The sequence below is a fragment of the Pungitius pungitius genome, unplaced genomic scaffold, assembly GCF_949316345.1.
Source record: "Pungitius pungitius unplaced genomic scaffold, fPunPun2.1 scaffold_46, whole genome shotgun sequence".
NCBI classification, from domain to species: domain Eukaryota; kingdom Metazoa; phylum Chordata; class Actinopteri; order Perciformes; family Gasterosteidae; genus Pungitius; species Pungitius pungitius.
Window position 1 is genome coordinate 1 of NW_026909835.1, and position 18,784 is coordinate 18,784.

Genomic DNA, 18,784 nt, shown 5'->3' on the forward strand with positions numbered 1-18,784 from the left:
TTGTACACCTACAAATTACAAAAAGTATATCACGTTGTCGAAGAGATGCATGTTTAGTGTTGTTTTAACGTTGGATATATAAGGAACTTAGACAATATCATCAAAATTGATTCCGTTTCATGGTTGCTAAATTAGTGTTGATCAACATTTAACAATTGGCATACTTTTGTTTGTAATTTAGCCGTTGAAATACAGGTGCTAACCCAACATGTTAGAATTGCCAGTGAAGAAAAGTAAAGTTACCTTTCAGGTTTTAGGAACCTCTCTTGCCAATCCTAAGAACTGCTTCAATTTTAGAAAAAGAAACTCTTCTGATTATCTTTGACACGTTTTAAAGGATTAGGAAAAAGATAAAAAGCAGCTTACGGCCATACCTCTCTGGTTCCGCCCGATCTCGTCTGATCTCGGAAGCTAAGCAGAGCAGGGCCTGGTTAGTACCTGGATGGAAGACCGCCTGGGAATCCCAGGTGCCGTAAGCTTTTTCACTTCTCTCTGAAAGCCGCCGAGCGCCGCAGATTGTACACCTACAAATTACAAAAAGTACATCACATTGTCGAAGAGATGCATGTTTAGTGTTGTTTTAACGTTGGATATATAAGGAACTTAGACAATATCATCAAAATTGATTCCGTTTCATGGTTGCTAAATTAGTGTTGATCAACATTTAACAATTGGCATACTTTTGTTTGTAATTTAGCCGTTGAAATACAGGTGCTAACCCAACATGTTAGAATTGCCAGTGAAGAAAAGTAAAGTTACCTTCAGGTTTTAGGAACCTCTCTTGCCAATCCTAAGAACTGCTTCAATTTTAGAAAAAGAAACTCTTCTGATTATCTTTGACACGTTTTAAAGGATTAGGAAAAAGATAAAAAGCAGCGTACGGCCATACCTCTCTAGTTCCGCCCGATTTCGTCTGATCTCGGAAGCTAAGCAGAGCAGGGCCTGGTTAGTACCTGGATGGAAGACCGCCTGGGAATCCCAGGTGCCGTAAGCTTTTTCACTTCTCTCTGAAAGCCGCCCAGCGCCGCAGATTGTACACCTACACAATTGTAAAAAGTATTTCACATTGTAGAAGAGATGCAATAGGAAGAAGATGAAAGGTGGCTTACGTCCATACCATCGTCAGGCCATTTGAGGTGGCGGGGACTGCAATGGCCATCCACCGATTGGCTGGGACTCCTGGGCGGGTCTTCTCTAGTCCATCCAATTTTCGGCATAGGATGTCACAGCCTGCTTTGCATACCCTTATTTAACCCACACAAAGATGCCAACGGCAGGCGTGACATAATTTTTTGACGCATTATAAAGGATTAGGAAAAAGATAAAAAGCAGCTTACGGCCATACCTCTCTGGTTCCGCCCGATCTCGTCTGATCTCGGAAGCTAAGCAGAGCAGGGCCTGGTTAGTACCTGGATGGAAGACCGCCTGGGAATCCCAGGTGCCGTAAGCTTTTTCACTTCTCTCTGAAAGCCGCCGAGCGCCGCAGATTGTACACCTACAAATTACAAAAAGTATATCACATTGTCGAAGAGATGCATGTTTAGTGTTGTTTTAACGTTGGATATATAAGGAACTTAGACAATATCATCAAAATTGATTCCGTTTCATGGTTCTAAATTAGTGTTGATCAACATTTAACAATTGGCCTACTTTTGTTTGTAATTTAGCCGTTGAAATACAGGTGCTAACCCAACATGTTAGAATTGCCAGTGAAGAAAAGTAAAGTTACCTTCAGGTTTTAGGAACCTCTCTTGCCAATCCTAAGAACTGCTTCAATTTTAGAAAAAGAAACTCTTCTGATTATCTTTGACACGTTTTAAAGGATTAGGAAAAAGATCAAAAGCAGCTTACGGCCATACCTCTCTGGTTCCGCCCGATCTCGTCTGATCTCGGAAGCTAAGCAGAGCAGGGCCTGGTTAGTACCTTGATGGAAGACCGCCTGGGAATCCCAGGTGCCGTAAGCTTTTTCACTTCTCTCTCCGAAAGCCGCCCAGCGCCGCAGATTGTACACCTACACAATTGTAAAAAGTATTTCACATTGTAGAAGAGATGCAATAGGAAGAAGATGAAAGGTGGCTTACGTCCATACCATCGTCAAGCCATTTGAGGTGGCGGGGACTGCAATGGCCATCCACCGATTGGCTGGGACTCCTGGGCGGGTCTTCTCTAGTCCATCCAATTTTCGGCATAGGATGTCACAGCCTGCTTTGCATACCCTTATTTAACCCACACAAAGATGCCAACGGCAGGCGTGACATAATTTTTTGACGCATTATAAAGGATTAGGAAAAAGATAAAAAGCAGCTTACGGCCATACCTCTCTGGTTCCGCCCGATCTCGTCTGATCTCGGAAGCTAAGCAGAGCAGGGCCTGGTTAGTACCTGGATGGAAGACCGCCTGGGAATCCCAGGTGCCGTAAGCTTTTTCACTTCTCTCTGAAAGCCGCCGAGCGCCGCAGATTGTACACCTACAAATTACAAAAAGTATATCACATTGTCGAAGAGATGCATGTTTAGTGTTGTTTTAACGTTGGATATATAAGGAACTTAGACAATATCATCAAAATTGATTCCGTTTCATGGTTGCTAAATTAGTGTTGATCAACATTTAACAATTGGCCTACTTTTGTTTGTAATTTAGCCGTTGAAATACAGGTGCTAACCCAACATGTTAGAATTGCCAGTGAAGAAAAGTAAAGTTACCTTCAGGTTTTAGGAACCTCTCTTGCCAATCCTAAGAACTGCTTCAATTTTAGAAAAAGAAACTCTTCTGATTATCTTTGACACGTTTTAAAGGATTAGGAAAAAGATCAAAAGCAGCTTACGGCCATACCTCTCTGGTTCCGCCCGATCTCGTCTGATCTCGGAAGCTAAGCAGAGCAGGGCCTGGTTAGTACCTGGATGGAAGACCGCCTGGGAATCCCAGGTGCCGTAAGCTTTTTCACTTCTCTCTCCGAAAGCCGCCCAGCGCCGCAGATTGTACACCTACACAATTGTAAAAAGTATTTCACATTGTAGAAGAGATGCAATAGGAAGAAGATGAAAGGTGGCTTACGTCCATACCATCGTCAGGCCATTTGAGGTGGCGGGGACTGCAATGGCCATCCACCGATTGGCTGGGACTCCTGGGCGGGTCTTCTCTAGTCCATCCAATTTTCGGCATAGGATATCACAGCCTTCTTTGCATACCCTTATTTAACCCACACAAAGATGCCAACGGCAGGCGTGACATAATTTTTTGACGCATTATAAAGGATTAGGAAAAAGATAAAAAGCAGCTTACGGCCATACCTCTCTGGTTCCGCCCGATCTCGTCTGATCTCGGAAGCTAAGCAGAGCAGGGCCTGGTTAGTACCTGGATGGAAGACCGCCTGGGAATCCCAGGTGCCGTAAGCTTTTTCACTTCTCTCTGAAAGCCGCCGAGCGCCGCAGATTGTACACCTACAAATTACAAAAAGTATATCACATTGTCGAAGAGATGCATGTTTAGTGTTGTTTTAACGTTGGATATATAAGGAACTTAGACAATATCATCAAAATTGATTCCGTTTCATGGTTGCTAAATTAGTGTTGATCAACATTTAACAATTGGCCTACTTTTGTTTGTAATTTAGCCGTTGAAATACAGGTGCTAACCCAACATGTTAGAATTGCCAGTGAAGAAAAGTAAAGTTACCTTCAGGTTTTAGGAACCTCTCTTGCCAATCCTAAGAACTGCTTCAATTTTAGAAAAAGAAACTCTTCTGATTATCTTTGACACGTTTTAAAGGATTAGGAAAAAGATCAAAAGCAGCTTACGGCCATACCTCTCTGGTTCCGCCCGATCTCGTCTGATCTCGGAAGCTAAGCAGAGCAGGGCCTGGTTAGTACCTGGATGGAAGACCGCCTGGGAATCCCAGGTGCCGTAAGCTTTTTCACTTCTCTCTCCGAAAGCCGCCCAGCGCCGCAGATTGTACACCTACACAATTGTAAAAAGTATTTCACATTGTAGAAGAGATGCAATAGGAAGAAGATGAAAGGTGGCTTACGTCCATACCATCGTCAAGCCATTTGAGGTGGCGGGGACTGCAATGGCCATCCACCGATTGGCTGGGACTCCTGGGCGGGTCTTCTCTAGTCCATCCAATTTTCGGCATAGGATGTCACAGCCTGCTTTGCATACCCTTATTTAACCCACACAAAGATGCCAACGGCAGGCGTGACATAATTTTTTGACGCATTATAAAGGATTAGGAAAAAGATAAAAAGCAGCTTACGGCCATACCTCTCTGGTTCCGCCCGATCTCGTCTGATCTCGGAAGCTAAGCAGAGCAGGGCCTGGTTAGTACCTGGATGGAAGACCGCCTGGGAATCCCAGGTGCCGTAAGCTTTTTCACTTCTCTCTGAAAGCCGCCGAGCGCCGCAGATTGTACACCTACAAATTACAAAAAGTATATCACATTGTCGAAGAGATGCATGTTTAGTGTTGTTTTAACGTTGGATATATAAGGAACTTAGACAATATCATCAAAATTGATTCCGTTTCATGGTTGCTAAATTAGTGTTGATCAACATTTAACAATTGGCCTACTTTTGTTTGTAATTTAGCCGTTGAAATACAGGTGCTAACCCAACATGTTAGAATTGCCAGTGAAGAAAAGTAAAGTTACCTTCAGGTTTTAGGAACCTCTCTTGCCAATCCTAAGAACTGCTTCAATTTTAGAAAAAGAAACTCTTCTGATTATCTTTGACACGTTTTAAAGGATTAGGAAAAAGATCAAAAGCACCTTACGGCCATACCTCTCTGGTTCCGCCCGATCTCGTCTGATCTCGGAAGCTAAGCAGAGCAGGGCCTGGTTAGTACCTGGATGGAAGACCGCCTGGGAATCCCAGGTGCCGTAAGCTTTTTCACTTCTCTCTCCGAAAGCCGCCCAGCGCCGCAGATTGTACACCTACACAATTGTAAAAAGTATTTCACATTGTAGAAGAGATGCAATAGGAAGAAGATGAAAGGTGGCTTACGTCCATACCATCGTCAGGCCATTTGAGGTGGCGGGGACTGCAATGGCCATCCACCGATTGGCTGGGACTCCTGGGCGGGTCTTCTCTAGTCCATCCAATTTTCGGCATAGGATATCACAGCCTTCTTTGCATACCCTTATTTAACCCACACAAAGATGCCAACGGCAGGCGTGACATAATTTTTTGACGCATTATAAAGGATTAGGAAAAAGATAAAAAGCAGCTTACGGCCATACCTCTCTGGTTCCGCCCGATCTCGTCTGATCTCGGAAGCTAAGCAGAGCAGGGCCTGGTTAGTACCTGGATGGAAGACCGCCTGGGAATCCCAGGTGCCGTAAGCTTTTTCACTTCTCTCTGAAAGCCGCCGAGCGCCGCAGATTGTACACCTACAAATTACAAAAAGTATATCACATTGTCGAAGAGATGCATGTTTAGTGTTGTTTTAACGTTGGATATATAAGGAACTTAGACAATATCATCAAAATTGATTCCGTTTCATGGTTGCTAAATTAGTGTTGATCAACATTTAACAATTGGCCTACTTTTGTTTGTAATTTAGCCGTTGAAATACAGGTGCTAACCCAACATGTTAGAATTGCCAGTGAAGAAAAGTAAAGTTACCTTCAGGTTTTAGGAACCTCTCTTGCCAATCCTAAGAACTGCTTCAATTTTAGAAAAAGAAACTCTTCTGATTATCTTTGACACGTTCTAAAGGATTAGGAAAAAGATAAAAAGCAGCTTACGGCCATACCTCTCTGGTTCCGCCCGATCTCGTCTGATCTCGGAAGCTAAGCAGAGCAGGGCCTGGTTAGTACCTGGATGGAAGACCGCCTGGGAATCCCAGGTGCCGTAAGCTTTTTCACTTCTATCTCTGAAAGCCGCCCAGCGCCGCAGATTGTACACCTACACAATTGTAAAAAGTATTTCACATTGTAGAAGAGATGCAATAGGAAGAAGATGAAAGGTGGCTTACGTCCATACCATCGTCAGGCCATTTGAGGTGGCGGGGACTGCAATGGCCATCCACCGATTGGCTGGGACTCCTGGGCGGGTCTTCTCTAGTCCATCCAATTTTCGGCATAGGATGTCACAGCCTTCTTTGCATACCCTTATTTAACCCACACAAAGATGCCAACGGCAGGCGTGACATAATTTTTTGACGCATTATAAAGGATTAGGAAAAAGATAAAAAGCAGCTTACGGCCATACCTCTCTGGTTCCGCCCGATCTCGTCTGATCTCGGAAGCTAAGCAGAGCAGGGCCTGGTTAGTACCTGGATGGAAGACCGCCTGGGAATCCCAGGTGCCGTAAGCTTTTCACTTCTCTCTGAAAGCTGCCGAGCGCCGCAGATTGTACACCTACAAATTACAAAAAGTACATCACATTGTCGAAGAGATGCATGTTTAGTGTTGTTTTAACGTTGGATATATAAGGAACTTAGACAATATCATCAAAATTGATTCCGTTTGATGGTTGCTAAATTAGTGTTGATCAACATTTAACAATTGGCATACTTTTGTTTGTAATTTAGCCGTTGAAATACAGGTGCTAACCCAACATGTTAGAATTGCCAGTGAAGAAAAGTAAAGTTACCTTCAGGTTTTAGGAACCTCTCTTGCCAATCCTAAGAACTGCTTCAATTTTAGAAAAAGAAACTCTTCTGATTATCTTTGACACGTTCTAAAGGATTAGGAAAAAGATAAAAAGCAGCTTACGGCCATACCTCTCTGGTTCCGCCCGATCTCGTCTGATCTCGGAAGCTAAGCAGAGCAGGGCCTGGTTAGTACCTGGATGGAAGACCGCCTGGGAATCCCAGGTGCCGTAAGCTTTTTCACTTCTCTCTGAAAGCCGCCGAGCGCCGCAGATTGTACACCTACAAATTACAAAAAGTATATCACATTGTCGAAGAGATGCATGTTTAGTGTTGTTTTAACGTTGGATATATAAGGAACTTAGACAATATCATCAAAATTGATTCCGTTTCATGGTTGCTAAATTAGTGTTGATCAACATTTAACAATTGGCCTACTTTTGTTTGTAATTTAGCCGTTGAAATACAGGTGCTAACCCAACATGTTAGAATTGCCAGTGAAGAAAAGTAAAGTTACCTTCAGGTTTTAGGAACCTCTCTTGCCAATCCTAAGAACTGCTTCAATTTTAGAAAAAGAAACTCTTCTGATTATCTTTGACACGTTTTAAAGGATTAGGAAAAAGATAAAAAGCAGCTTACGGCCATACCTCTCTGGTTCCGCCCGATCTCGTCTGATCTCGGAAGCTAAGCAGAGCAGGGCCTGGTTAGTACCTGGATGGAAGACCGCCTGGGAATCCCAGGTGCCGTAAGCTTTTTCACTTCTCTCTGAAAGCTGCCGAGCGCCGCAGATTGTACACCTACAAATTACAAAAAGTACATCACATTGTCGAAGAGATGCATGTTTAGTGTTGTTTTAACGTTGGATATATAAGGAACTTAGACAATATCATCAAAATTGATTCCGTTTCATGGTTGCTAAATTAGTGTTGATCAACATTTAACAATTGGCATACTTTTGTTTGTAATTTAGCCGTTGAAATACAGGTGCTAACCCAACATGTTAGAATTGCCAGTGAAGAAAAGTAAAGTTACCTTCAGGTTTTAGGAACCTCTCTTGCCAATCCTAAGAACTGCTTCAATTTTAGAAAAAGAAACTTTTCTGATTATCTTTGACACGTTCTAAAGGATTAGGAAAAAGATATTAAAGCAGCTTACGGCCATACCTCTCTGGTTCCGCCCGATCTCGTCTGATCTCGGAAGCTAAGCAGATCAGGGCCTGGTTAGTACCTGGATGGAAGACCGCCTGGGAATCCCAGGTGCCGTAAGCTTTTTCACTTCTCTCTCCGAAAGCCGCCCAGCGCCGCAGATTGTACACCTACACAATTGTAAAAAGTATTTCACATTGTAGAAGAGATGCAATAGGAAGAAGATGAAAGGTGGCTTACGTCCATACCATCGTCAGGCCATTTGAGGTGGCGGGGACTGCAATGGCCATCCACCGATTGGCTGGGACTCCTGGGCGGGTCTTCTCTAGTCCATCCAATTTTCGGCATAGGATGTCACAGCCTTCTTTGCATACCCTTATTTAACCCACACAAAGATGCCAACGGCAGGCGTGACATAATTTTTTGACGCATTATAAAGGATTAGGAAAAAGATAAAAAGCAGCTTACGGCCATACCTCTCTGGTTCCGCCCGATCTCGTCTGATCTCGGAAGCTAAGCAGAGCAGGGCCTGGTTAGTACCTGGATGGAAGACCGCCTGGGAATCCCAGGTGCCGTAAGCTTTTTCACTTCTCTCTGAAAGCCGCCGAGCGCCGCAGATTGTACACCTACAAATTACAAAAAGTATATCACATTGTCGAAGAGATGCATGTTTAGTGTTGTTTTAACGTTGGATATATAAGGAACTTAGACAATATCATCAAACTTGATTCCGTTTCATGGTTGCTAAATTAGTGTTGATCAACATTTAACAATTGGCCTACTTTTGTTTGTAATTTAGCCGTTGAAATACAGGTGCTAACCCAACATGTTAGAATTGCCAGTGAAGAAAAGTAAAGTTACCTTCAGGTTTTAGGAACCTCTCTTGCCAATCCTAAGAACTGCTTCAATTTTAGAAAAAGAAACTCTTCTGATTATCTTTGACACGTTCTAAAGGATTAGGAAAAAGATATTAAAGCAGCTTACGGCCATACCTTTCTGGTTCCGCCCGATCTCGTCTGATCTCGGAAGCTAAGCAGAGCAGGGCCTGGTTAGTACCTGGATGGAAGACCGCCTGGGAATCCCAGGTGCCGTAAGCTTTTTCACTTCTCTCTCCGAAAGCCGCCCAGCGCCGCAGATTGTACACCTACACAATTGTAAAAAGTATTTCACATTGTAGAAGAGATGCAATAGGAAGAAGATGAAAGGTGGCTTACGTCCATACCATCGTCAGGCCATTTGAGGTGGCGGGGACTGCAATGGCCATCCACCGATTGGCTGGGACTCCTGGGCGGGTCTTCTCTAGTCCATCCAATTTTCGGTATAGGATGTCACAGCCTTCTTTGCATACCCTTATTTAACCCACACAAAGATGCCAACGGCAGGCGTGACATAATTTTTTGACGCATTATAAAGGATTAGGAAAAAGATAAAAAGCAGCATACGGCCATACCTCTCTGGTTCCGCCCGATCTCGTCTGATCTCGGAAGCTAAGCAGAGCAGGGCCTGGTTAGTACCTGGATGGAAGACCGCCTGGGAATCCCAGGTGCCGTAAGCTTTTTCACTTCTCTCTCCGAAAGCCGCCCAGCGCCGCAGATTGTACACCTACACAATTGTAAAAAGTATTTCACATTGTAGAAGAGATGCAATAGGAAGAAGATGAAAGGTGGCTTACGTCCATACCATCGTCAGGCCATTTGAGGTGGCGGGGACTGCAATGGCCATCCACCGATTGGCTGGGACTCCTGGGCGGGTCTTCTCTAGTCCATCCAATTTTCGGCATAGGATGTCACAGCCTTCTTTGCATACCCTTATTTAACCCACACAAAGATGCCAACGGCAGGCGTGACATAATTTTTTGACGCATTATAAAGGATTAGGAAAAAGATAAAAAGCAGCTTACGACCATACCTCTCTGGTTCCGCCCGATCTCGTCTGATCTCGGAAGCTAAGCAGAGCAGGGCCTGGTTAGTACCTGGATGGAAGACCGCCTGGGAATCCCAGGTGCCGTAAGCTTTTTCACTTCTCTCTCTGAAAGCCGCCCAGCGCCGCAGATTGTACACCTACACAATTGTAAAAAGTATTTCAAATTGTAGAAGAGATGCAATAGGAAGAAGATGAAAGGTGGCTTACGTCCATACCATCGTCAGGCCATTTGAGGTGGCGGGGACTGCAATGGCCATCCACCGATTGGCTGGGACTCCTGGGCGGGTCTTCTCTAGTCCATCCAATTTTCGGCATAGGATGTCACAGCCTTCTTTGCATACCCTTATTTAACCCACACAAAGATGCCAACGGCAGGCGTGACATAATTTTTTGACGCATTATAAAGGATTAGGAAAAAGATAAAAAGCAGCTTACGGCCATACCTCTCTGGTTCCGCCCGATCTCGTCTGATCTCGGAAGCTAAGCAGAGCAGGGCCTGGTTAGTACCTGGATGGAAGACCGCCTGGGAATCCCAGGTGCCGTAAGCTTTTTCACTTCTCTCTGAAAGCCGCCGAGCGCCGCAGATTGTACACCTACAAATTACAAAAAGTATATCACATTGTCGAAGAGATGCATGTTTAGTGTTGTTTTAACGTTGGATATATAAGGAACTTAGACAATATCATCAAAATTGATTCCGTTTCATGGTTGCTAAATTAGTGTTGATCAACATTTAACAATTGGCCTACTTTTGTTTGTAATTTAGCCGTTGAAATACAGGTGCTAACCCAACATGTTAGAATTGCCAGTGAAGAAAAGTAAAGTTACCTTCAGGTTTTAGGAACCTCTCTTGCCAATCCTAAGAACTGCTTCAATTTTAGAAAAAGAAACTCTTCTGATTATCTTTGACACGTTTTAAAGGATTAGGAAAAAGATAAAAAGCAGCTTACGGCCATACCTCTCTGGTTCCGCCCGATCTCGTCTGATCTCGGAAGCTAAGCAGAGCAGGGCCTGGTTAGTACCTGGATGGAAGACCGCCTGGGAATCCCAGGTGCCGTAAGCTTTTTCACTTCTCTCTCCGAAAGCCGCCCAGCGCCGCAGATTGTACACCTACACAATTGTAAAAAGTATTTCACATTGTAGAAGAGATGCAATAGGAAGAAGATGAAAGGTGGCTTACGTCCATACCATCGTCAGGCCATTTGAGGTGGCGGGGACTGCAATGGCCATCCACCGATTGGCTGGGACTCCTGGGCGGGTCTTCTCTAGTCCATCCAATTTTCGGCATAGGATATCACAGCCTTCTTTGCATACCCTTATTTAACCCACACAAAGATGCCAACGGCAGGCGTGACATAATTTTTTGACGCATTATAAAGGATTAGGAAAAAGATAAAAAGCAGCTTACGGCCATACCTCTCTGGTTCCGCCCGATCTCGTCTGATCTCGGAAGCTAAGCAGAGCAGGGCCTGGTTAGTACCTGGATGGAAGACCGCCTGGGAATCCCAGGTGCCGTAAGCTTTTTCACTTCTCTCTGAAAGCCGCCGAGCGCCGCAGATTGTACACCTACAAATTACAAAAAGTATATCACATTGTCGAAGAGATGCATGTTTAGTGTTGTTTTAACGTTGGATATATAAGGAACTTAGACAATATCATCAAAATTGATTCCGTTTCATGGTTGCTAAATTAGTGTTGATCAACATTTAACAATTGGCCTACTTTTGTTTGTAATTTAGCCGTTGAAATACAGGTGCTAACCCAACATGTTAGAATTGCCAGTGAAGAAAAGTAAAGTTACCTTCAGGTTTTAGGAACCTCTCTTGCCAATCCTAAGAACTGCTTCAATTTTAGAAAAAGAAACTCTTCTGATTATCTTTGACACGTTCTAAAGGATTAGGAAAAAGATAAAAAGCAGCTTACGGCCATACCTCTCTGGTTCCGCCCGATCTCGTCTGATCTCGGAAGCTAAGCAGAGCAGGGCCTGGTTAGTACCTGGATGGAAGACCGCCTGGGAATCCCAGGTGCCGTAAGCTTTTTCACTTCTCTCTGAAAGCCGCCGAGCGCCGCAGATTGTACACCTACAAATTACAAAAAGTATATCACATTGTCGAAGAGATGCATGTTTAGTGTTGTTTTAACGTTGGATATATAAGGAACTTAGACAATATCATCAAAATTGATTCCGTTTCATGGTTGCTAAATTAGTGTTGATCAACATTTAACAATTGGCCTACTTTTGTTTGTAATTTAGCCGTTGAAATACAGGTGCTAACCCAACATGTTAGAATTGCCAGTGAAGAAAAGTAAAGTTACCTTCAGGTTTTAGGAACCTCTCTTGCCAATCCTAAGAACTGCTTCAATTTTAGAAAAAGAAACTCTTCTGATTATCTTTGACACGTTTTAAAGGATTAGGAAAAAGATAAAAAGCAGCTTACGACCATACCTCTCTGGTTCCGCCCGATCTCATCTGATCTCGGAAGCTAAGCAGAGCAGGGCCTGGTTAGTACCTGGATGGAAGACCGCCTGGGAATCCCAGGTGCCGTAAGCTTTTTCACTTCTCTCTGAAAGCCGCCGAGCGCCGCAGATTGTACACCTACAAATTACAAAAAGTATATCACATTGTCGAAGAGATGCATGTTTAGTGTTGTTTTAACGTTGGATATATAAGGAACTTAGACAATATCATCAAAATTGATTCCGTTTCATGGTTGCTAAATTAGTGTTGATCAACATTTAACAATTGGCATACTTTTGTTTGTAATTTAGCCGTTGAAATACAGGTGCTAACCCAACATGTTAGAATTGCCAGTGAAGAAAAGTAAAGTTACCTTCAGGTTTTAGGAACCTCTCTTGCCAATCCTAAGAACTGCTTCAATTTTAGAAAAAGAAACTTTTCTGATTATCTTTGACACGTTCTAAAGGATTAGGAAAAAGATATTAAAGCAGCTTACGGCCATACCTCTCTGGTTCCGCCCGATCTCGTCTGATCTCGGAAGCTAAGCAGAGCAGGGCCTGGTTAGTACCTGGATGGAAGACCGCCTGGGAATCCCAGGTGCCGTAAGCTTTTTCACTTCTCTCTCCGAAAGCCGCCCAGCGCCGCAGATTGTACACCTACACAATTGTAAAAAGTATTTCACATTGTAGAAGAGATGCAATAGGAAGAAGATGAAAGGTGGCTTAAGTCCATACCATCGTCAGGCCATTTGAGGTGGCGGGGACTGCAATGGCCATCCACCGATTGGCTGGGACTCCTGGGCGGGTCTTCTCTAGTCCATCCAATTTTCGGCATAGGATGTCACAGCCTTCTTTGCATACCCTTATTTAACCCACACAAAGATGCCAACGGCAGGCGTGACATAATTTTTTGACGCATTATAAAGGATTAGGAAAAAGATAAAAAGCAGCTTACGGCCATACCTCTCTGGTTCCGCCCGATCTCGTCTGATCTCGGAAGCTAAGCAGAGCAGGGCCTGGTTAGTACCTGGATGGAAGACCGCCTGGGAATCCCAGGTGCCGTAAGCTTTTTCACTTCTCTCTGAAAGCCGCCGAGCGCCGCAGATTGTACACCTACAAATTACAAAAAGTATATCACATTGTCGAAGAGATGCATGTTTAGTGTTGTTTTAACGTTGGATATATAAGGAACTTAGACAATATCATCAAACTTGATTCCGTTTCATGGTTGCTAAATTAGTGTTGATCAACATTTAACAATTGGCCTACTTTTGTTTGTAATTTAGCCGTTGAAATACAGGTGCTAACCCAACATGTTAGAATTGCCAGTGAAGAAAAGTAAAGTTACCTTCAGGTTTTAGGAACCTCTCTTGCCAATCCTAAGAACTGCTTCAATTTTAGAAAAAGAAACTCTTCTGATTATCTTTGACACGTTTTAAAGGATTAGGAAAAAGATAAAAAGCAGCGTACGGCCATACCTCTCTGGTTCCGCCCGATTTCGTCTGATCTCGGAAGCTAAGCAGAGCAGGGCCTGGTTAGTACCTGGATGGAAGACCGCCTGGGAATCCCAGGTGCCGTAAGCTTTTTCACTTCTCTCTGAAAGCCGCCGAGCGCCGCAGATTGTACACCTACAAATTACAAAAAGTATATCACATTGTCGAAGAGATGCATGTTTAGTGTTGTTTTAACGTTGGATATATAAGGAACTTAGACAATATCATCAAAATTGATTCCGTTTCATGGTTGCTAAATTAGTGTTGATCAACATTTAACAATTGGCCTACTTTTGTTTGTAATTTAGCCGTTGAAATACAGGTGCTAACCCAACATGTTAGAATTGCCAGTGAAGAAAAGTAAAGTTACCTTCAGGTTTTAGGAACCTCTCTTGCCAATCCTAAGAACTGCTTCAATTTTAGAAAAAGAAACTCTTCTGATTATCTTTGACACGTTCTAAAGGATTAGGAAAAAGATAAAAAGCAGCGTACGGCCATACCTCTCTGGTTCCGCCCGATTTCGTCTGATCTCGGAAGCTAAGCAGAGCAGGGCCTGGTTAGTACCTGGATGGAAGACCGCCTGGGAATCCCAGGTGCCGTAAGCTTTTTCACTTCTCTCTGAAAGCCGCCGAGCGCCGCAGATTGTACACCTACAAATTACAAAAAGTATATCACATTGTCGAAGAGATGCATAATTAGTGTTGTTTTAACGTTGGATATATAAGGAACTTAGACAATATCATCAAAATTGATTCCGTTTCATGGTTGCTAAATTAGTGTTGATCAACATTTAACAATTGGCCTACTTTTGTTTGTAATTTAGCCGTTGAAATACAGGTGCTAACCCAACATGTTAGAATTGCCAGTGAAGAAAAGTAAAGTTACCTTCAGGTTTTAGGAACCTCTCTTGCCAATCCTAAGAACTGCTTCAATTTTAGAAAAAGAAACTCTTCTGATTATCTTTGACACGTTTTAAAGGATTAGGAAAAAGATAAAAAGCAGCTTACGACCATACCTCTCTGGTTCCGCCCGATCTCATCTGATCTCGGAAGCTAAGCAGAGCAGGGCCTGGTTAGTACCTGGATGGAAGACCGCCTGGGAATCCCAGGTGCCGTAAGCTTTTTCACTTCTCTCTGAAAGCCGCCGAGCGCCGCAGATTGTACACCTACAAATTACAAAAAGTATATCACATTGTCGAAGAGATGCATGTTTAGTGTTGTTTTAACGTTGGATATATAAGGAACTTAGACAATATCATCAAAATTGATTCCGTTTCATGGTTGCTAAATTAGTGTTGATCAACATTTAACAATTGGCATACTTTTGTTTGTAATTTAGCCGTTGAAATACAGGTGCTAACCCAACATGTTAGAATTGCCAGTGAAGAAAAGTAAAGTTACCTTCAGGTTTTAGGAACCTCTCTTGCCAATCCTAAGAACTGCTTCAATTTTAGAAAAAGAAACTTTTCTGATTATCTTTGACACGTTCTAAAGGATTAGGAAAAAGATATTAAAGCAGCTTACGGCCATACCTCTCTGGTTCCGCCCGATCTCGTCTGATCTCGGAAGCTAAGCAGAGCAGGGCCTGGTTAGTACCTGGATGGAAGACCGCCTGGGAATCCCAGGTGCCGTAAGCTTTTTCACTTCTCTCTCCGAAAGCCGCCCAGCGCCGCAGATTGTACACCTACACAATTGTAAAAAGTATTTCACATTGTAGAAGAGATGCAATAGGAAGAAGATGAAAGGTGGCTTAAGTCCATACCATCGTCAGGCCATTTGAGGTGGCGGGGACTGCAATGGCCATCCACCGATTGGCTGGGACTCCTGGGCGGGTCTTCTCTAGTCCATCCAATTTTCGGCATAGGATGTCACAGCCTTCTTTGCATACCCTTATTTAACCCACACAAAGATGCCAACGGCAGGCGTGACATAATTTTTTGACGCATTATAAAGGATTAGGAAAAAGATAAAAAGCAGCTTACGGCCATACCTCTCTGGTTCCGCCCGATCTCGTCTGATCTCGGAAGCTAAGCAGAGCAGGGCCTGGTTAGTACCTGGATGGAAGACCGCCTGGGAATCCCAGGTGCCGTAAGCTTTTTCACTTCTCTCTGAAAGCCGCCGAGCGCCGCAGATTGTACACCTACAAATTACAAAAAGTATATCACATTGTCGAAGAGATGCATGTTTAGTGTTGTTTTAACGTTGGATATATAAGGAACTTAGACAATATCATCAAACTTGATTCCGTTTCATGGTTGCTAAATTAGTGTTGATCAACATTTAACAATTGGCCTACTTTTGTTTGTAATTTAGCCGTTGAAATACAGGTGCTAACCCAACATGTTAGAATTGCCAGTGAAGAAAAGTAAAGTTACCTTCAGGTTTTAGGAACCTCTCTTGCCAATCCTAAGAACTGCTTCAATTTTAGAAAAAGAAACTCTTCTGATTATCTTTGACACGTTTTAAAGGATTAGGAAAAAGATAAAAAGCAGCGTACGGCCATACCTCTCTGGTTCCGCCCGATTTCGTCTGATCTCGGAAGCTAAGCAGAGCAGGGCCTGGTTAGTACCTGGATGGAAGACCGCCTGGGAATCCCAGGTGCCGTAAGCTTTTTCACTTCTCTCTGAAAGCCGCCGAGCGCCGCAGATTGTACACCTACAAATTACAAAAAGTATATCACATTGTCGAAGAGATGCATGTTTAGTGTTGTTTTAACGTTGGATATATAAGGAACTTAGACAATATCATCAAAATTGATTCCGTTTCATGGTTGCTAAATTAGTGTTGATCAACATTTAACAATTGGCCTACTTTTGTTTGTAATTTAGCCGTTGAAATACAGGTGCTAACCCAACATGTTAGAATTGCCAGTGAAGAAAAGTAAAGTTACCTTCAGGTTTTAGGAACCTCTCTTGCCAATCCTAAGAACTGCTTCAATTTTAGAAAAAGAAACTCTTCTGATTATCTTTGACACGTTCTAAAGGATTAGGAAAAAGATAAAAAGCAGCTTACGGCCATACCTCTCTGGTTCCGCCCGATCTCGTCTGATCTCGGAAGCTAAGCAGAGCAGGGCCTGGTTAGTACCTGGATGGAAGACCGCCTGGGAATCCCAGGTGCCGTAAGCTTTTTCACTTCTCTCTGAAAGCCGCCGAGCGCCGCAGATTGTACACCTACAAATTACAAAAAGTATATCACATTGTCGAAGAGATGCATGTTTAGTGTTGTTTTAACGTTGGATATATAAGGAACTTAGACAATATCATCAAAATTGATTCCGTTTCATGGTTGCTAAATTAGTGTTGATCAACATTTAACAATTGGCCTACTTTTGTTTGTAATTTAGCCGTTGAAATACAGGTGCTAACCCAACATGTTAGAATTGCCAGTGAAGAAAAGTAAAGTTACCTTCAGGTTTTAGGAACCTCTCTTGCCAATCCTAAGAACTGCTTCAATTTTAGAAAAAGAAACTCTTCTGATTATCTTTGACACGTTTTAAAGGATTAGGAAAAAGATAAAAAGCAGCGTACGGCCATACCTCTCTGGTTCCGCCCGATCTCGTCTGATCTCGGAAGCTAAGCAGAGCAGGGCCTGGTTAGTACCTGGATGGAAGACCGCCTGGGAATCCCAGGTGCCGTAAGCTTTTTCACTTCTCTCTCCGAAAGCCGCCCAGCGCCGCAGATTGTACACCTACACAATTGTAAAAAGTATTTCACATTGTAGAAGAGATGCAATAGGAAGAAGATGAAAGGTGGCTTACGTCCATACCATCGTCAGGCCATTTGAGGTGGCGGGGACTGCAATGGCCATCCACCGATTGGCTGGGACTCCTGGGCGGGTCTTCTCTAGTCCATCCAATTTTCGGCATAGGATGTCACAGCCTTCTTTGCATACCCTTATTTAACCCACACAAAGATGCCAACGGCAGGCGTGACATAATTTTTTGACGCATTATAAAGGATTAGGAAAAAGATAAAAAGCAGCTTACGGCCATACCTCTCTGGTTCCGCCCGATCTCGTCTGATCTCGGAAGCTAAGCAGAGCAGGGCCTGGTTAGTACCTGGATGGAAGACCGCCTGGGAATCCCAGGTGCCGTAAGCTTTTTCACTTCTCTCTGAAAGCCGCCGAGCGCCGCAGATTGTACACCTACAAATTACAAAAAGTATATCACATTGTCGAAGAGATGCATGTTTAGTGTTGTTTTAACGTTGGATATATAAGGAACTTAGACAATATCATCAAAATTGATTCCGTTTCATGGTTGCTAAATTAGTGTTGATCAACATTTAACAATTGGCCTACTTTTGTTTGTAATTTAGCCGTTGAAATACAGGTGCTAACCCAACATGTTAGAATTGCCAGTGAAGAAAAGTAAAGTTACCTTCAGGTTTTAGGAACCTCTCTTGCCAATCCTAAGAACTGCTTCAATTTTAGAAAAAGAAACTCTTCTGATTATCTTTGACACGTTTTAAAGGATTAGGAAAAAGATAAAAAGCAGCTTACGGCCATACCTCTCTGGTTCCGCCCGATCTCGTCTGATCTCGGAAGCTAAGCAGAGCAGGGCCTGGTTAGTACCTGGATGGAAGACCGCCTGGGAATCCCAGGTGCCGTAAGCTTTTTCACTTCTCTCTCCGAAAGCCGCCCAGCGCCGCAGATTGTACACCTACACAATTGTAAAAAGTATTTCACATTGTAGAAGAGATGCAATAGGAAGAAGATGAAAGGTGGCTTACGTCCATACCATCGTCAGGCCATTTGAGGTGGCGGGGACTGCAATGGCCATCCACCGATTGGCTGGGACTCCTGGGCGGGTCTTCTCTAGTCCATCCAATTTTCGGCATAGGATATCACAGCCTTCTTTGCATACCCTTATTTAACCCACACAAAGATGCCAACGGCAGGCGTGACATAATTTTTTGACGCATTATAAAGGATTAGGAAAAAGATAAAAAGCAGCTTACGGCCATACCTCTCTGGTTCCGCCCGATCTCGTCTGATCTCGGAAGCTAAGCAGAGCAGGGCCTGGTTAGTACCTGGATGGAAGACCGCCTGGGAATCCCAGGTGCCGTAAGCTTTTTCACTTCTCTCTGAAAGCCGCCGAGCGCCGCAGATTGTACACCTACAAATTACAAAAAGTATATCACATTGTCGAAGAGATGCATGTTTAGTGTTGTTTTAA

At 43.4% G+C, this 18,784-nt stretch overlaps 38 non-coding genes across 38 annotated transcripts; all 38 read left to right on the forward strand.

Moving 5' to 3' along the window:
- Positions 1-360: 360 nt before the first annotated feature.
- Positions 361-479, forward strand: LOC134112299 (5S ribosomal RNA). Its single transcript, XR_009945636.1, has one exon. It is a non-coding gene; the product is annotated as a 5S ribosomal RNA (ribosomal RNA).
- Positions 480-875: 396 nt separating this feature from the next.
- On the forward strand, positions 876-994 carry LOC134112489 (5S ribosomal RNA). The gene has a single exon (XR_009945825.1). It is a non-coding gene; the product is annotated as a 5S ribosomal RNA (ribosomal RNA).
- A 337-nt stretch (positions 995-1,331) lies between these two features.
- On the forward strand, positions 1,332-1,450 carry LOC134112411 (5S ribosomal RNA). Its single transcript, XR_009945747.1, has one exon. It is a non-coding gene; the product is annotated as a 5S ribosomal RNA (ribosomal RNA).
- Positions 1,451-1,845: 395 nt separating this feature from the next.
- On the forward strand, positions 1,846-1,964 carry LOC134112406 (5S ribosomal RNA). The gene has a single exon (XR_009945742.1). It is a non-coding gene; the product is annotated as a 5S ribosomal RNA (ribosomal RNA).
- Positions 1,965-2,303: 339 nt separating this feature from the next.
- Positions 2,304-2,422, forward strand: LOC134112509 (5S ribosomal RNA). Its single transcript, XR_009945841.1, has one exon. It is a non-coding gene; the product is annotated as a 5S ribosomal RNA (ribosomal RNA).
- Positions 2,423-2,818: 396 nt separating this feature from the next.
- Positions 2,819-2,937, forward strand: LOC134112520 (5S ribosomal RNA). Its single transcript, XR_009945852.1, has one exon. It is a non-coding gene; the product is annotated as a 5S ribosomal RNA (ribosomal RNA).
- Positions 2,938-3,276: 339 nt separating this feature from the next.
- LOC134112192 (5S ribosomal RNA) lies at positions 3,277-3,395 on the forward strand. The gene has a single exon (XR_009945531.1). It is a non-coding gene; the product is annotated as a 5S ribosomal RNA (ribosomal RNA).
- Positions 3,396-3,791: 396 nt separating this feature from the next.
- Positions 3,792-3,910, forward strand: LOC134112203 (5S ribosomal RNA). Its single transcript, XR_009945542.1, has one exon. It is a non-coding gene; the product is annotated as a 5S ribosomal RNA (ribosomal RNA).
- A 339-nt stretch (positions 3,911-4,249) lies between these two features.
- On the forward strand, positions 4,250-4,368 carry LOC134112214 (5S ribosomal RNA). Its single transcript, XR_009945553.1, has one exon. It is a non-coding gene; the product is annotated as a 5S ribosomal RNA (ribosomal RNA).
- Positions 4,369-4,764: 396 nt separating this feature from the next.
- On the forward strand, positions 4,765-4,883 carry LOC134112443 (5S ribosomal RNA). Its single transcript, XR_009945779.1, has one exon. It is a non-coding gene; the product is annotated as a 5S ribosomal RNA (ribosomal RNA).
- A 339-nt stretch (positions 4,884-5,222) lies between these two features.
- LOC134112226 (5S ribosomal RNA) lies at positions 5,223-5,341 on the forward strand. Its single transcript, XR_009945564.1, has one exon. It is a non-coding gene; the product is annotated as a 5S ribosomal RNA (ribosomal RNA).
- A 396-nt stretch (positions 5,342-5,737) lies between these two features.
- LOC134112237 (5S ribosomal RNA) lies at positions 5,738-5,856 on the forward strand. The gene has a single exon (XR_009945575.1). It is a non-coding gene; the product is annotated as a 5S ribosomal RNA (ribosomal RNA).
- A 339-nt stretch (positions 5,857-6,195) lies between these two features.
- On the forward strand, positions 6,196-6,314 carry LOC134112248 (5S ribosomal RNA). Its single transcript, XR_009945586.1, has one exon. It is a non-coding gene; the product is annotated as a 5S ribosomal RNA (ribosomal RNA).
- A 395-nt stretch (positions 6,315-6,709) lies between these two features.
- Positions 6,710-6,828, forward strand: LOC134112260 (5S ribosomal RNA). The gene has a single exon (XR_009945597.1). It is a non-coding gene; the product is annotated as a 5S ribosomal RNA (ribosomal RNA).
- A 396-nt stretch (positions 6,829-7,224) lies between these two features.
- LOC134112271 (5S ribosomal RNA) lies at positions 7,225-7,343 on the forward strand. The gene has a single exon (XR_009945608.1). It is a non-coding gene; the product is annotated as a 5S ribosomal RNA (ribosomal RNA).
- Positions 7,344-7,740: 397 nt separating this feature from the next.
- LOC134112458 (5S ribosomal RNA) lies at positions 7,741-7,859 on the forward strand. The gene has a single exon (XR_009945794.1). It is a non-coding gene; the product is annotated as a 5S ribosomal RNA (ribosomal RNA).
- Positions 7,860-8,198: 339 nt separating this feature from the next.
- Positions 8,199-8,317, forward strand: LOC134112282 (5S ribosomal RNA). The gene has a single exon (XR_009945619.1). It is a non-coding gene; the product is annotated as a 5S ribosomal RNA (ribosomal RNA).
- A 397-nt stretch (positions 8,318-8,714) lies between these two features.
- On the forward strand, positions 8,715-8,833 carry LOC134112410 (5S ribosomal RNA). The gene has a single exon (XR_009945746.1). It is a non-coding gene; the product is annotated as a 5S ribosomal RNA (ribosomal RNA).
- Positions 8,834-9,172: 339 nt separating this feature from the next.
- Positions 9,173-9,291, forward strand: LOC134112430 (5S ribosomal RNA). Its single transcript, XR_009945766.1, has one exon. It is a non-coding gene; the product is annotated as a 5S ribosomal RNA (ribosomal RNA).
- Positions 9,292-9,630: 339 nt separating this feature from the next.
- LOC134112432 (5S ribosomal RNA) lies at positions 9,631-9,749 on the forward strand. Its single transcript, XR_009945768.1, has one exon. It is a non-coding gene; the product is annotated as a 5S ribosomal RNA (ribosomal RNA).
- Positions 9,750-10,088: 339 nt separating this feature from the next.
- Positions 10,089-10,207, forward strand: LOC134112293 (5S ribosomal RNA). The gene has a single exon (XR_009945630.1). It is a non-coding gene; the product is annotated as a 5S ribosomal RNA (ribosomal RNA).
- A 396-nt stretch (positions 10,208-10,603) lies between these two features.
- On the forward strand, positions 10,604-10,722 carry LOC134112305 (5S ribosomal RNA). The gene has a single exon (XR_009945642.1). It is a non-coding gene; the product is annotated as a 5S ribosomal RNA (ribosomal RNA).
- A 339-nt stretch (positions 10,723-11,061) lies between these two features.
- Positions 11,062-11,180, forward strand: LOC134112317 (5S ribosomal RNA). Its single transcript, XR_009945653.1, has one exon. It is a non-coding gene; the product is annotated as a 5S ribosomal RNA (ribosomal RNA).
- A 396-nt stretch (positions 11,181-11,576) lies between these two features.
- Positions 11,577-11,695, forward strand: LOC134112328 (5S ribosomal RNA). The gene has a single exon (XR_009945664.1). It is a non-coding gene; the product is annotated as a 5S ribosomal RNA (ribosomal RNA).
- A 396-nt stretch (positions 11,696-12,091) lies between these two features.
- On the forward strand, positions 12,092-12,210 carry LOC134112412 (5S ribosomal RNA). The gene has a single exon (XR_009945748.1). It is a non-coding gene; the product is annotated as a 5S ribosomal RNA (ribosomal RNA).
- Positions 12,211-12,607: 397 nt separating this feature from the next.
- On the forward strand, positions 12,608-12,726 carry LOC134112339 (5S ribosomal RNA). Its single transcript, XR_009945675.1, has one exon. It is a non-coding gene; the product is annotated as a 5S ribosomal RNA (ribosomal RNA).
- Positions 12,727-13,065: 339 nt separating this feature from the next.
- On the forward strand, positions 13,066-13,184 carry LOC134112350 (5S ribosomal RNA). The gene has a single exon (XR_009945686.1). It is a non-coding gene; the product is annotated as a 5S ribosomal RNA (ribosomal RNA).
- A 396-nt stretch (positions 13,185-13,580) lies between these two features.
- LOC134112469 (5S ribosomal RNA) lies at positions 13,581-13,699 on the forward strand. Its single transcript, XR_009945805.1, has one exon. It is a non-coding gene; the product is annotated as a 5S ribosomal RNA (ribosomal RNA).
- Positions 13,700-14,095: 396 nt separating this feature from the next.
- Positions 14,096-14,214, forward strand: LOC134112470 (5S ribosomal RNA). Its single transcript, XR_009945806.1, has one exon. It is a non-coding gene; the product is annotated as a 5S ribosomal RNA (ribosomal RNA).
- Positions 14,215-14,610: 396 nt separating this feature from the next.
- LOC134112413 (5S ribosomal RNA) lies at positions 14,611-14,729 on the forward strand. Its single transcript, XR_009945749.1, has one exon. It is a non-coding gene; the product is annotated as a 5S ribosomal RNA (ribosomal RNA).
- A 397-nt stretch (positions 14,730-15,126) lies between these two features.
- LOC134112361 (5S ribosomal RNA) lies at positions 15,127-15,245 on the forward strand. Its single transcript, XR_009945697.1, has one exon. It is a non-coding gene; the product is annotated as a 5S ribosomal RNA (ribosomal RNA).
- A 339-nt stretch (positions 15,246-15,584) lies between these two features.
- On the forward strand, positions 15,585-15,703 carry LOC134112372 (5S ribosomal RNA). Its single transcript, XR_009945708.1, has one exon. It is a non-coding gene; the product is annotated as a 5S ribosomal RNA (ribosomal RNA).
- Positions 15,704-16,099: 396 nt separating this feature from the next.
- Positions 16,100-16,218, forward strand: LOC134112471 (5S ribosomal RNA). The gene has a single exon (XR_009945807.1). It is a non-coding gene; the product is annotated as a 5S ribosomal RNA (ribosomal RNA).
- A 396-nt stretch (positions 16,219-16,614) lies between these two features.
- LOC134112383 (5S ribosomal RNA) lies at positions 16,615-16,733 on the forward strand. The gene has a single exon (XR_009945719.1). It is a non-coding gene; the product is annotated as a 5S ribosomal RNA (ribosomal RNA).
- A 396-nt stretch (positions 16,734-17,129) lies between these two features.
- On the forward strand, positions 17,130-17,248 carry LOC134112433 (5S ribosomal RNA). The gene has a single exon (XR_009945769.1). It is a non-coding gene; the product is annotated as a 5S ribosomal RNA (ribosomal RNA).
- Positions 17,249-17,587: 339 nt separating this feature from the next.
- On the forward strand, positions 17,588-17,706 carry LOC134112394 (5S ribosomal RNA). Its single transcript, XR_009945730.1, has one exon. It is a non-coding gene; the product is annotated as a 5S ribosomal RNA (ribosomal RNA).
- Positions 17,707-18,102: 396 nt separating this feature from the next.
- LOC134112405 (5S ribosomal RNA) lies at positions 18,103-18,221 on the forward strand. Its single transcript, XR_009945741.1, has one exon. It is a non-coding gene; the product is annotated as a 5S ribosomal RNA (ribosomal RNA).
- A 339-nt stretch (positions 18,222-18,560) lies between these two features.
- Positions 18,561-18,679, forward strand: LOC134112417 (5S ribosomal RNA). Its single transcript, XR_009945753.1, has one exon. It is a non-coding gene; the product is annotated as a 5S ribosomal RNA (ribosomal RNA).
- Positions 18,680-18,784: the final 105 nt, after the last annotated feature.